The sequence below is a fragment of the Podarcis muralis genome, chromosome 8, assembly GCF_964188315.1.
Source record: "Podarcis muralis chromosome 8, rPodMur119.hap1.1, whole genome shotgun sequence".
In the NCBI taxonomy this organism is placed as follows: domain Eukaryota; kingdom Metazoa; phylum Chordata; class Lepidosauria; order Squamata; family Lacertidae; genus Podarcis; species Podarcis muralis.
The window spans coordinates 6,322,912-6,337,141 of NC_135662.1; the positions used below are offsets into that span (position 1 = coordinate 6,322,912).

The following is a 14,230-nucleotide window of genomic DNA, read 5'->3' on the forward strand; positions in this document are numbered from 1 at the left end:
CTGCTAGGTTGGCAGGAGCAGGAACCGAGCAACGGGAGCTCACCCCGTCGCAGGGATTCGAACCGCCGACCTTCTGATCGGCAAGTCCTAGGCTCTGTGGTTTAACCTACATTGACTACATTGTACCAAATTCCAGATTCCTTGGATAAGGCAGGGTCCCTCTCAGCCATGCCTACCTCATCGGGCTGTTGGCATGACCTTGTGTATGCAGATCTGAGTTCCGTGGGAGAAGAGTTTGGTTGCCCATACGGAGAATGAGCAAATAAACCTCTGCCATATGAAAGGCACCTGCTAGAATGCATTCTAGGCGGATCAGTTCCAAGCCAGGCAAGTGCAGACATGTGTAGGATTTCTTTTCCACCATCCATCATGTGCAGAAGGGCTTTAGAGAAGGGCGTTTGTTATTTTTAAAGCCAGCTTAACTTTAGGGAAGAATAATCAGCATTCTGAGGCTGCTTGGGAGTTATGCACCACTGCGCTCCGCGGGGCTTGTTTTTCAGCGCGCGCACCGGCTGCAAACTAGCCGGCACCTATCTGCACACGCAAAACGTGCAATGCCGGGGATCCTTCCACGCACCTTTTGCCCAGGACAGAATGCAACCCATTCTAAGTCTCCCCCGGTGCGCGCATGCAGAGCTTGCCTCTGCATCCCCCGACGAGCATTCCCTGCCCCTTCAATGTGCTTTGCGATTCCTGCCACTCGCCCCCGCCATTAACTCTCGCCAGGCCCCCCTCCCTCCCTCCCTCTGATTCCTAGCAGGCGCCTTTCCAGCAGCCCCCCCCCCCCCCATCTTTTGCCCAGGCGTTGCGCTCACAGCGATGCTGCAGCCCCATCAGCAGCGTCACTGGGCTCTGCAGGTTCTCCCACCTTCGCGGTGCGCGCGTTCCATTTCCTTGCGAGCGTAGCCAATCGGCGCGCTGCGGGGGGAGCCCTGCCCTCCACCTCATTGGCTGTCCGCCTCCCCTCCCTCTCTCTTTCTCTCGCCCTTCCCTCCTCAGGCGCCCCCCCTCCCCGTTCGCCCCGATTTGCATATTCATGAGGCGGGCGGGCGCGAGGGAGGGGCGGAAGCGGAAGCGTTGCGCGGAGACGGTTTCCGAGGAGCCGAGGGTATAAAGCGCCCGCCTGCGCCGCCCGCCGCCCGCTTCGGAGCCCGCTGCCGCCTCCGCCTCCGCCCGGTCGCCGTGACAGAGCCCGACGCCCGGCCGACCCGCCCGCGACCCCGACCCCGGACCGTGACCGGACAGGACCCGGCCCCAGCGGAGCAGCCCGCCCCTGCGAGGGGGAGCAGCCGGGCCCCGGCAGAGCAGCGCGCTCCGGCAGGAGCAGGTACCGGCCGCGGAGGGAAGGGCCGCGGGGGGGGGGGGGAGGCGCGCGGTCCACACGACCCTTCTGACCCGCGACCCTGACACGCATCGGCACGTCGGAATGGGCCGCCGGGAGGAGTAGATGGTGTTTGTGAGGGAGGGAGAGCGCAGGCGCACCATCCATACAGCCCTTCTGACTCGCGACCCGGACACGCACCTGCACGTCGGAACGGGCTGCCGGGAGGGGTAGGAGGTGCTCCTGAGGGAGACCACAGGCGCGCCATCCATACAGCCCTTCTGACCCACGCACCTGCACGTCGGAACGGGGCGCCGGGAGGGGTAGAAGGTGTTTGTGAGGGAGGGAGAGCACAGGCGCGCCGTCCACACGGCCCTTCTGACCCGCGACCCGCACCTGCACGTCGGAACGGGCTGCCGGGAGGGGTAGGAGGTGCTCCTGAGGGAGACCACAGGCTCGCCATCCATACAGCCCTTCTGACCCACGCACCTGCACGTCAGAACGGCGCGCCGGGAGGGGTAGAAGGTGTTTGTGAGGGAGGGAGAGCACAGGCGCGCCGTCCACACGGCCCTTCTGACCTGCAACCCTGACACCCATCTGTGTATAGGGACAGGTGGTTTGGAGTGGGGGATTGAAGTGTTTCCCCGAGGCAGGGAGGGCAATGGCACGCCATCCACATGACTCTTCTGTCCCGCGTCCCTGACGCTCACCTGCATGTTGGAACAGACTGCCTGGGGTGGGGTGTTTCCTTGAGATGCACCATCCACACAACGCTTTTGCCCCATGTCCCTGACACGCACCTGCACATCGGAGTGGTCCAGCTACAGCAGTCTTCTGTGTTGTTTGCCCCCCATAGCAGTCGGGGGTGGGGGTGGGCATAAGGTTTTACAGCTTTCCCTGCTGCTGAATGCCCCACCCTGAAACAGGTGGCATTTGGAGGTACAGTGCCTCTGCCCTTAGAGGTTTTACTCAGTTGTTGTAGGTAAAATTGCCGGCAAATCTCATGGGTAAAGAATACCCCCCATGAGATTTGCTGGGGTAGAGTGATTCTGAACTTGTAGGTTCTATGCAGAGGTAACGTAAACTCCTGATAACATATTTATTCAAGTATGTGCTTGGCTACATTTTGAAAAAAAATTAAGCAATCTTTAGGATTTGTTTTCGATGTGTATTCCAGCCTTGCAAGTTGCCTTCTGTTGATGGGGTTAGTGGTTAGAGTGTTAGGTCCAGGGTTCAAATCCCCACTCAGCTTGATGTATCTCACACCGTAACTTTGGGTCAGTCGCTACTTTCCCAACCTTTACCTACCTCACAGGGTTGCTGTGAGGATTAAATTGGGGAAAGGGATGCCACCTTGAGCTCTTTGGAGAAAAGGTGGGATATAAACGTAGTACTAAAATCTTGCCCAGTATTTTGTTTTCGATCTTGGTCTGTCTGGTGCTTGTAAGGTACCCACAAGAAAGGCCTAAGAGCAACCAGCAGCAAAAAAAATTTGGTGTGAAGACACACAAGGCCACCACCTTGGTTGAAGCTAACCAGCTTTGGGTTTAGTCCATGGGTAGGCAAACTAAGGTCCGGGGGCCAGATCCTGCCGAATCACCTGCTAAATCCGGCCCACAGACGGTCTGGGAATCAGCGTGTTTTTACATGAGTAGAATGTGTGCTTTTATTTAAAATGCATCTCTGGGTTATTTGTGGGACATAGGAATTCGTTCTTTTTTCCCCTCCCCAAAATATAGTCCGGTCCCCCACAAGGTCTGAGGGTCAGTGGACTGGCCCCCTGCTGAAAAAGTTTGCTGACCCCTGGTTAGTCACTGGATGGGAGACATCCTAAGAACCACATTTATGTCACCTTGGGGGGAAAGTGGCATGTAAACATAAGGAATAAAAAGAATGAGTGAGAAGAATTTTTTGGTGTCTTTTTTGGTGCCTTAATGTGGCTGACAGCTCCATAACCCCGTGTGGATTTACCAATCATTCCCTGCCACAAACCAGTTAATCTAAAGGCTGCCTGATTTGTGGTTTTCTAAAATACATATCTGTCGGACCAGCGGAGCAATTCAGGGAACCAAGCCAACATCAGGGTGGGCTTAGGGATCAGAACTCCTTGAGAAAGAGAGTGGTGGAGGAAGGGACCCAAAAGGAAACACGCAAAGGAGTGTCTTAGGGGATTTGCCTTGAAAGAGGATTTCATGGCTGGGGAGGGGGCATTCTTATGGAAAGGTGTGTGTATTTGAGTAGGGGGGTGTGTGTCTCTGGGCGCCGGGGTGGGAGTTGGAGGAATGCAGAGGCCGTTGTGTGACTGAGGGATTCTTCTTGTTGGAGGATTGTGCCTTGGTGAGTTACAGATCCTGTTGTGGCTGTAGAAACCGATACAGGAGGGACATGTTTTGTTGCAGCTGGGGCAGCCGAAGGCGTCTGGTTGTGCTGCTGCAGATGCACCGCAGCATTCCTTCTTTCTGCTCTTCTCCCAGCGGTCATTCCTCCTCTGGTCACTGCTGTGGCTGCACAGCCTGACTCTCTGCCTCCAGGCACTGAGGTTGTCTGTAAGAGATTCCCACACGTCGGGGTTGATGTTGCCAGCCTTCGTGTTTGGAGCCATCTTTGTAACGGAGACTTGGTCTGCCAGCACAGGACAGAGGAAGCCTGGAGTGTGTGCATTGACTTGGAAGCGAAAGATACAAGTAGGGGGTTGGACTAGATGACCCTTGGGATCCTTTCCAGCTCTGCAATTCTTTGAACAGCAGATTCAAGACAGGGACCATAGCAAATGGGGTTCAGAAGAAGAAAGGCTGGGGTGTTGTTGGAGAGGGGTTGAGTTTGAGAGGCAGGGTTTTGGGACAAGGGAGAGAATTGGGTTTGGTGGGGGATGCAAGAAGACAGCCTGTGGAAAAGAGGGAAGACACGTTTTTTGAACTATTCTTGAGATGTTCTTCAAGGGAGTTCAAAAAGGTGAGCAGAATCCCAGCGGGCGAGTGAGAAATAACTGCAGAAGCAAATAGTTTGTTGCGTGTCCAAGTGTGTTGGTTGATGGGAGGAAATAACGGGGGGTGGGGGTGGGAGGAGATGATAAGGCTGTCTGATAAGGTAAGAGAAGAGGAGAAGAGATCACATCTTGGGATCTGTGTGTGGAGCATGCAAGGGGTGAGAAAACCGACCCTAGAAAAATCAGGTGCCGAAGGGGCTGCAAGAAAGCTTGAGAGAGAGAGAGAGAAGATTCTTCTCTGCAAGGTCAGGTTGAGGAGGCGGGATGGGTGGCAAAGGGCTTGGGGTCGGAGGCAAGGAGCTTTCTAAAGCAGGATGTGCAACGGGGAGAAAAGGGAAGAAGCAAATAAATGTGTCGATCCTGGAAAAGAGAGTGAAATGAGGGAGGAACTTTGCTCCTTGTAGTGCTTGAGTCAGCAACTATCAGAACAGACTTCGAGGGCGGAATACAGGGTGGGAAAGAATCATAGGGAAGGTTGCAGTGACTTGTGGCAAAGGGGGAAGGGTTTGGGGTGCAAGAACAAGAGGGGTGCAAAAGCCAGAGAAGTGGAAGGGGAGAAAAGTGTTGCAGGTAAAGAACTGCTGGTGTGTGGAGTGTCCTGTAGGTGACCAAACAGGGTGATTATAGGAGGAGGTAGCAAAGCATGAGAGAGGGATTTTTTGCCATCCTGAGAGGCATCTGTGTCCCGGGCGGCTGTCTACCAGCTCCACCTGGTACGCAGGCTGAGACCGTACCTGCCTGCAGACTGTCTCGCCAGAGTGGTGCATGCTCTAGTTATCTCCCGCTTGGACTACTGCAATACGCTCTACATGGGGCTACCTTTGAAGGTGACCCGGAAACTGCAATTAATCCAGAATGCGGCAGCTAGACTGGTGACTGGGAGTGGCCACCGGGACCACATAACACCGGTCCTGAGAGATCTGCATTGGCTCCCAGTACGTTTCCGAGCACAATTCAAAGTGTTGGTGCTGACCTTTAAAGCCCTAAACGGCCTCAGCCCAGTATACCTGAAGGAGCGTCTCCACCCCCATCGTTCAGCCGGACACTGAGGTCCAGCACCGAGGGCCTTCTGGCGGTTCCCTCATTGCGAGAAATGAGGTTAGAGGGAACCAGACAGAGGGCGTTCTCGGTAGTGGCGCCCACCCTGTGGAACACCCTCCCTTCAGATGTGAAGGAAATAAGCAGCTATCCTATCTTTAAAAGACATCTGAAGGCAGCCCTGTTTAGGGAAGTTTTTAATGTTTAATGCTGTATTGTTTTTAACACTCGATTGGGAGCCGCCCAGAGTGGCTGGGGAAACTCAGCCAGATGGGTGGGGTATAAATAATAAATTATTATTATTATTATTATTATTATTATTATTATTATTATTATATCTATTGAGGGAGACTTGGAGGGCAGCTTTTGGTATGCATTAGCTTTATGTGGAGATGTGGCTTGTGGGTCATTAAATCATAGAATTGTAGCGTTGGAAGGGACCACGAGGGTCATCTAGTCCAACCCCCTGCAATGCAAGAATCCTTTTCCCAACGTGGGGCTCAAACCCACAGCCCTGAGATTAAGAGTCTCATGCTTTACCAACTGAGCTGTTCCAGATGTAGCCTAGCGGGTCAGCCCCATCGTATCTGTAGCACCCAGAATGGGTATTGGGTTTTCCCTTTCAGTGCTGGGGACCTTCCCTGCGTGACAAAACTTTCTTTCATTTGGGGTTGGGCAGGTCTGGTAGGAGGGTGCAGAAGCTTAAACTGGGTTTCACCAATGAACCCAGCAATCAATCCTGTTTTGTGTCACTTTGCCAGTAATGCAAATGGTCAATTCATTTTGCTGATCAGGTAAAGTGCTTCAGTTTGCATATTTGTGGTTTGAACCCAACAGGGATGAAATTCTTTGCCCCCGTATTATAAATACGCAGCAGTAGCACGTGTAAAGTTATGTTACAGATGCAAACACAGTTAACTGCATAGGATTTCTGAAAGCAGGCATTCCAGACCTAAAAATACAAAAGTAATTTTTGTGTGTGTGTGTCAAAGATCTCTCAGATATTGTTTGGAATGTTGTACCCGAAGCCACATGAAGTATATTGAGTTATTAGGCACTGGCTGAAGTGTATTTAGAGAGAAATTTCTTCTCGGTGTTGCGGGGGGGGGGGGGAGAGGCATGGTTGACTTTGAGGCTGCTCTTGGAAAAATGCAATTTGTTTTCTTGATAACTATCTCCACAGTCCATAACGCTTTAACTGCATGTTATCCTTACATCAGATCCTTCACCCGTTATTTTCGTTGGTGTTGTCAGTGATTCCAGCTTTAGAGGAACTAAAAGGAGCGAATCTGGTGGTGCACGTGGATTGAGAGGCTGATTAGCTAGCTTGCCTGTTAAGAGGAGGAGGATCTGCAAAGAAGCTCTTGTGCGTACTGTGTTGACTGATACCCAAACTGAGGGTTTGGTCTACAAAGGTATGTGGATGCCCACCTGCAAACTGTCCGTTACCTAGAGTTGTAGTGCTAATGGTGTTATCCCTTTACTGCCATTTAGCTTCTGAAAATGTATACATTTAAAATGGCTTGCACGGCACTCTGCTCTGGCATAATTATCTGTCTGATTATGATCTGTATCGCATTGCACTGCCTGGCTTAAGCACTGCTGGTAACGTTTGCTGAAAATCAGCCGCATCTTCTGCTGCTTGCTTTCGGCGCAAGTGGGCGGATATTGGCTTGGCTTTGAAACAGAAGGGTGAGTGTATCTCTAAACAGTCTGATAACTGGGAGGCGGGGGGAGATTCGTAAGCTGTCATACTTGCTTCTCAGCATTCGGTTAGTGTGTTTATATGTGCACTCTGCTCTGCCCGGTACATATTATTCTGCCCACAGTTGCTTCATAGAGCAAGATAGCCTTGCTGGCGAGAACTGTAGCAAAATCACCAGCCTTTGGTCTAAGAGACTGTGCTTTTTCGAGTGAGGCTGCACAATTGGGGCACTATGCCTTTAAATGAATAGCTCATTTGTAATGAACACTTCAGAACCAATCTTCCTTCAGGAACGGGCTCGGAACTCCAGAGGGAAAATTGTACAGTTTATGGTTTCTGAGCAATCTTGTTCTTTACAACAAAGAGTGAAGTATCTTGAGCTTCATTTATGTTATTCAGGGCTACTTTTTACTGGGGCCGCTGCCAAAAAGATGACAAACGCTGATGCTGAAATGCAGGCACTTAAAGGTAGCAGCAGCAGCAGCTGTTGTCTTGGAAATAAACATTAGGCTGGGGCTTTCAGGAGCACAGTTTTCATCTAGTGGGCATTGGTTGTTTTTCTCAAGCAGTCGTTCCAGGGGCATGGCTTGAGAGAGGCTCCGGCAGTCGGGGAAAAGGCTGATAAGTCAGGCAGGGATGCTTTGGTTTACACGTTCAGAAAAATGAGACAGAATTCTGAGATGATAGAATACATGGTAGGATTTGAGATTGCCAGGGATGAGGGATCGGTTTTGAATGCTGCAGCACATTAACAAAATATAAGAATCGGGGAGCAGTTGGGGATAATTTCTGTTATCTGCATGCTAATTTTCTACTTAAGGGAGCTTTTATGTGCAGTATTGCTTAAAAATGGGGTTTGCATGCACACCCCCGCACTTGCATCCTGAAGTGGTACATTCCAACTCACAAATTTACCATCTCATTCTGCTGCAAGTGTTGGCCGGGTCTGACACCGTCAGGTCACTGGTCTCTCTAGCCCCCTTTTAACAGCTGGCTGTCGGCATCTCTCTTCAATCTTGGGCTGGGGTCTTTCCCCCCCCGCTTTACTACCTGAGATTCTTTCACTGGGGATGTCAGTAACTGAATCTGAAATCTTATGCAATGCAGGGCGTTAGTTCTGCCGCGACGGGCACACTCCAAATATTGCATTTGCACTCGGCGTTTCTTTCAGAGAGTTCATCTGGCATTGTAGCTTAATATAATATTGCCCCAGCTGTACAACTCCCTTCTTGCAAACTCAGGGGAAGGTTACATCATAGTTTTTCAGCTGTTGCTTACACAGTGAAGGAGCCTGAAACCAGGCATAAACCTAGCTTATATAGACTGCTGCTGTTGTGCATGCTTCACAATTCAGACTACTTATTCAAGCAGAAGAGGCAGCAGGAACGAATAATCCTGTGTTTCTGCAAGCGTTTTTACTTGGCTTTGTTCACCACGTGGCTCTTTCACCGTGTTGTTCGCTCTCTGATTTGAGTGCATTGTGCTTGGATTTATTCATACGTCAGGCTTCAAGCAGATTGCGGAGGTTTAGCACTTTTTTCTGTTTTTAGCTGATTTATTACGGAGCCTCCATTTTTATATAATTTCAGAGGGTAACTTACCGCAGCTCAGCCCTTTACAGGGTAGTTCAGGGACTGTTCCTTAAAAATGCAGATTTCACCAACTCCCTGAGACAAATGGTTCTACGGGAGAATTACTTTCTCTCCTTGCCTAATTAACTTTGGCTTTAGAACATAAAATGGTGCAAAGCCAGAGTGGCGAGTATTCATAGTTTGAACCATCCCGTGTGAAGGGAGCAAGGTGAGGAGTTTATAGCAGCTTCTAGAGTTCATGTTCACTTTCCAAGGATTTGGGGCTATGATTACCAGCGAAGAGTACTTAAAGATCTCTTTATGGAGACTACTTTAACGTAAGCTCTGCGAGGAATTTTGCAAATGCCAGGATAAAAGCTTAGGTTGTTAAAGCCCAATGTAGTTGGAGAAGCTGGCACTATTTATACCTCATATGTGCTCGGCCTCCCTTTTAAATTAAGCAGTTCCCCTTTTGCATATTAAGATACTCAGATGCTTAGCCAAGCTCCCTTTTTTCATCAGACCTGTCTTGCAGAGTGATCCTTCTTGACTTCTTACACCCTGCATTCCATCCACTTGGCTGGCTGAAGGACTGAAGTTCACCCCAAGGTCTGGGGCCATTGCCAAGGTCTTGGAAAAAAAGATGTTTGTTTATCCTAGGAGAAGATGTCATTGGCTTGGCAGCTCACAGGCATCGCCCTGCCAAGCTTGATTGTGGACTTTGATTGACTGCATAACATGGCCTTTTTTGTGCTTTTACTGGCCCCGTGCTTGGCTTTTAAACTTGCAGATGGAAACGGGGGGAAAAGCATCTCATGTAGCTAATATTCATTTGCCATAAACTTAGCCAGCTTGCGATGTGTGGCATTGTGTGAACGATCTACTAGATGGTGATCACATTGGTGTATTTGACCAGTCTTGTTTCTGCTACTTCCCATAACTGTAACTCTAATGCAAGAGTTTGAATCTGTGTCCATGCTTGACACTACCAGTTGTCATCGTGGGGAAGAGCCATAGCTTATGCTCTGCATGCAAAAGGTCCCAAGTTCACTCCCTGGTGCCTCCTTGTAGGGCTGGACTCCTGCCTGAACTGCTGGGCTGAACTCCTGCCTGGACTCCTGGAGGGCTGCTGCCAGTCCATGTTGACAATATCAATCTCTATGGACCAATGATCTGACTTGGTATAAAGTAGGGTTTTTGTTTCTCCTACAATGTGCTCTCTGCATACCCACTGAGTGTGATCCTGTGTTGCACTAGCAGGTGTCTGCTTCTGCAAAGGGACTTCTTCAAAACCTACACCCCTCTTTGGCCTCCTAGTTCTGCTCCAAAGTCTAGCAGAACTTTTGGAGCACGGGGACTGGAGGGGGAAGAAGAGGGACCGAAAGCCCCATTGCATATGTGGGTTTCCGTTTCACAAGCAAATAGACATAGCCGGCTATTACCTATTATTATTTTTTCTCACTTGGGCTGGATCTACACTGATCTATAAAAACGCTGTTAAAGGCCATGAAAAAAGTTATATATATCTCAATGCAATTTCCCATTGCTGACAGGTCACTACTCTGCAGCGCCCTCTGGTGTCACATTTTTATAACGTATTTTTGACGTTACAGCCGACCAGTGTAGACCCGCCCTTCATCAACCATTGTTCCCTCCTGTATTTCAGGTTTAATGTCTCCCCTCTATCTGCTTCATGTAGGCCTTCATTTGTATAATATCCTGGCTCAACAATCCAGGTTCCTTGTCTAAGGTGCCACAATACTTGTATTTGCTGCTACAGACTGCCGTGGCTACAGTTCTTTAAAGTACAGTGAGTTAAGTTACACTGAAACTAGCTTTTAACTTTGACAGCTCACAAAACACTAGTTTTGCATTCAAGTATGGTTAGAATCTCTGACATGCTGTAATCAAGCCTTGATCTTGGACAAGTGTTATTTATATGGTGCATATATCAAATACTTGGTTTTAACCAACACTTTGTGTTTAGATATGCTATATCAGGCACACACTAAAAAGCTAACATTTGAAAGAAGCCCTTGGAAGTGCAGTGTTCAATAATTTTAAAATACATTTTTAAATTCTATGTAATTCTATGTATGTATGTATGCATGTATGTATGTACTGTATCTCTTTTTTACATATAAGTTGCTATTTTTTAAAAAAAAGTAAAAATGAATATAGCATTTCACTATAGCAATTGTAAACGGTTAAGAATTACAATTTTTAATCTACAGTATTTTATATGAATGCGTTCTAAATTTCATTATACTTTCCCATGCAAAGTCGTTTCTATAAGCAATCCACTAGTCAGGTCTTCAATACATTGAATAAACAGAGTTGTATATTTATCTTTCCAATGCAGCAATACCAGTCTTTTGGCCAGATTAAGGGCACAGATAATCCATTGTCCATTTCTCAAATTCCATGTAGTAGGTGTATAGTTCAAAAGAATATTGTCCTCTGAAAAATGTAGCCTTTTTCACACAGTTATACTTACATTAATCCACTACTTTCTGCCAAAACTTAGTAAGTGTAAGGCATTGTTAGAAACACGTGTTTTAAAGAAGCATTATGCTTATTACATCTCCAACAAAATGCTGTTTTAGACAGTTCTTTTCTATGTAAACATAGTGTCCAATAAATTCTAAATATTATCTTCTGTTGTATAACTCAGGTCCACTGACAGCCTTGCTATAGAAGTTAAAACACTACCATTGTCCCGGGAACATAGGAACCTCCGATTCTTTATTCTATTCATTTCTTAACATCTGCATATAAAATTGATTTATTGATAACAAATATAAACAAAAGGTAATCATTTTTTTTAAGCTTTAAAGTATTTAGCCACTTGTTCTAGTATCTCAAGCATCTCAGAAACTGAAATAGAATATTGTTAATAGAATGTTGTAGCTGCAAATACTGCCACTGGGTTACATCCAATAGCTGATATTTATCTCTTAATGCCACGTGTGTTAAAAATTCATCTTTCGATTTAACAATAATTTCATGTATTTCTGCATATATGAATTGGGAAATATTCCAAATTTCTTAGGTGCATCTTAAGCACCTTCCGGCCACCCGCAATTTCTTGTGGTTTGGCAGCACTTGCCCTTGTTCTGGGTCTAAATTCAGGCAAATCAATAGACAAAAGGGGTCTCAGGGAGGCTTCATTGATCTGTGATGTATTTTGAAGTGCACAAGGGAAGGCTCAAAGGGGAAGCACATACGTAGAAAAAGTTTAGAGTTCTTCTCTTGCATGCATGTTCGTTCTGAATGCTTAGGGCATCCATGAGAACTGTTGTCAAAGCATTTGCCTGCAGTCCCTCCCAGCAGAAGCCCTGCATAAATCTGATGTCGATCGCTTGGCTGTTCCCTGAAAGCTGCTTCCATTAACATTATGATGTCATGGAACTTTAGAATCCTAATGTTTTCTGTTACGGGAGTCATCAGAAGCTAAAAGCATCCCTGCTTGAACTTCAGGCAGGCCATCGTTGGTAGGGCTCTTTGGGATGGGGACGGTAAAGGTTCTGGCAAGCACAGTACCATTCTGCTAGTTCGTCAACCTGACTCTTGGTTGCACTATAGAGATGGGCCGTTGTGCACTGCGCGTTGGAAGGAAGCGGATCTTTCCTGCCACAATAAGCTAACCTGCTGCAAGGTTCCGGTCACTGAAACTTTTCAAGCCAGGGGGCAATTTGCCCAGTCCTGCCCTGTTTCAGTTCAATCACAGCTGCAGTGTGTAGCCTCATCTTTTGGAAGCTGTCAGATGTACTTTGCAAGCCAGGGTGATTAGATTGGAGCTGGCCTAATTGCATTCCCCTTGGATCACTTGTCTCCTTGCATATACTCCTGCCCACATCATATGCTGCAAGGCTTCACATATTTGAAATTCCATCTTGCTTCTTCAAGAAAATCCAGGGAGTAAACAAGACGTTACATTCAGTCATGGCCGGTCGGCCAGGCTCACCGTTCCAGAAAATGTTCCGATGACAACACCCCACATCCCCTGACACATAGATTAGTGCTATGTAGGCAGCAGTGTTAAAAACTCAGATATATAAGCTAGGTGCCCAATAGCTCCTTAAACCAAGGTTTCAGGCGCCAAAATGGAATGTCTTGTTGACATTTTTGGGCAAGACGTGTTATTTTTTTAAATGATGGACTGACTGAGATTGAGTCTCAGTTAAACATCTGGCTAGTTCGGATGGCAACCTTGAGCTATCCTTAAGAGCTTTGAGAACTGAAAGAAGAAAAGTCACTTGATCCAGGGACAGGTCACACATATGCCTATGCTAACCCGTTTTTTGTTAATGGTGACCTCTCCTTCTCAGGCTGCGCAAAAAAAAGCATTTTGGTTCCAGAAATCCATTCCAAAGGTGCAGATAAAATGTAACTGAGATAATTCTACAGGATGTGGTTGGTACTGGTGTGTGAAAACAGCCGGGGTATGATCCCCAGGCGTGCACCTCCAGATGGTGGAGATGTCAGGCGCCATCCTGGCACCAGGCATCGTCACTTGGTTGCAAGTGGTCAAATGCCGGGTGCAAAATGCGCCTGGCTAATTTCAAACACTGGAGTCAGCCACTGGTGGGTATATTTTTGTGATATCTTTGTGGTGTTTCTATAGCAGTTTAAATTTGAGCATCAGTCTAATCGTATTTCTAGGGACGCGGGTGGCGCTGTGGTCTAAAGCAGTGTTCCCCAACCTTGGGCCTCCAGCTGTTTTTGGACTACAACTCCCATCATCCCTCGCTAGCAAGACCAGTGGTCAAGGATGATGGGAATTGTAGTCCAAAAACAGCTGGAGGCCCAAGGTTGGGGAACACTGGTCTAAACCACAGAGCCTAGGGCTTGCCGATCGGAAGGTCAGCAGTTTGAATCCCCGCGACGGGGTGAGCTCCCGTCATTCTGTCCCTGCACCTGCCCACCCAGCAGTTCAAAAGCACGGCAAGTGCAAGTAGATAAATAGGTACCGCTCCTGCAGGGAGGTAAACGGCGTTTCCGTGCGCTGCTCTGGTTTGCCAGAAGCGACTTAGTCATTCTGGCCACATGAAGCTGTCTGTGGACAAACGCCGGCTCCCTCGGCCTATAGAGCGAGATGAGCATGCAACCCCAGAGTCGTCCGCAACTGGACCTGTCAGGGGTACCGTTACCTAATCGTATTTACAGGTGTGAGGAATTCTGCAGTGAAGTATTTAAGCTTCAGCAAGTGAAGCATGCCAAATAATTTTGGAAAGTGTGGAGCTTGGTTCTACTAATTCTCCAGCTAACCAGCTGGTGTAGCTTTTTTAAAATAGCATAGTGATCGCACAAACACTTCTTAATTGCTGGGAAAGATTTCAAATGAGTTCCAAACTAGACGTGACTTCAAAGTTGCGTTAAGTGTGCCAGTTTTTGTTTTGTTTTTAATGCGAATAGAAGGCACAGAATATGTTGTCTTTTGGATCTCAGCATGCCTCTGAGAGTGACACACTTTGGAAATAATTCCCACACTGAAATCTAGTTTGACCCTTACAGTTACCACAAAGCCAGAGTATGTGGAATTTCCAAATTGGTAGAATGTTAGTAACAGGGAGTTTTCATGAAAATCACCTGTTGTGAACCCCATT

General features: G+C 47.9%; 1 protein-coding gene across 2 annotated transcripts in view; it reads left to right on the forward strand.

Annotated features, from left to right (window-relative positions):
• Positions 1-1,103: 1,103 nt before the first annotated feature.
• Positions 1,104-14,230, forward strand: part of SLC45A4 (solute carrier family 45 member 4) — a 90,366-nt gene continuing 77,239 nt past the window's right edge. For both annotated transcript variants that reach the window (XM_028736066.2, XM_028736069.2), the window contains exon 1: positions 1,104-1,327. The gene's annotated coding sequence lies outside the window, so the exon portion shown is untranslated. The remainder of the gene's footprint in view (positions 1,328-14,230) is intronic.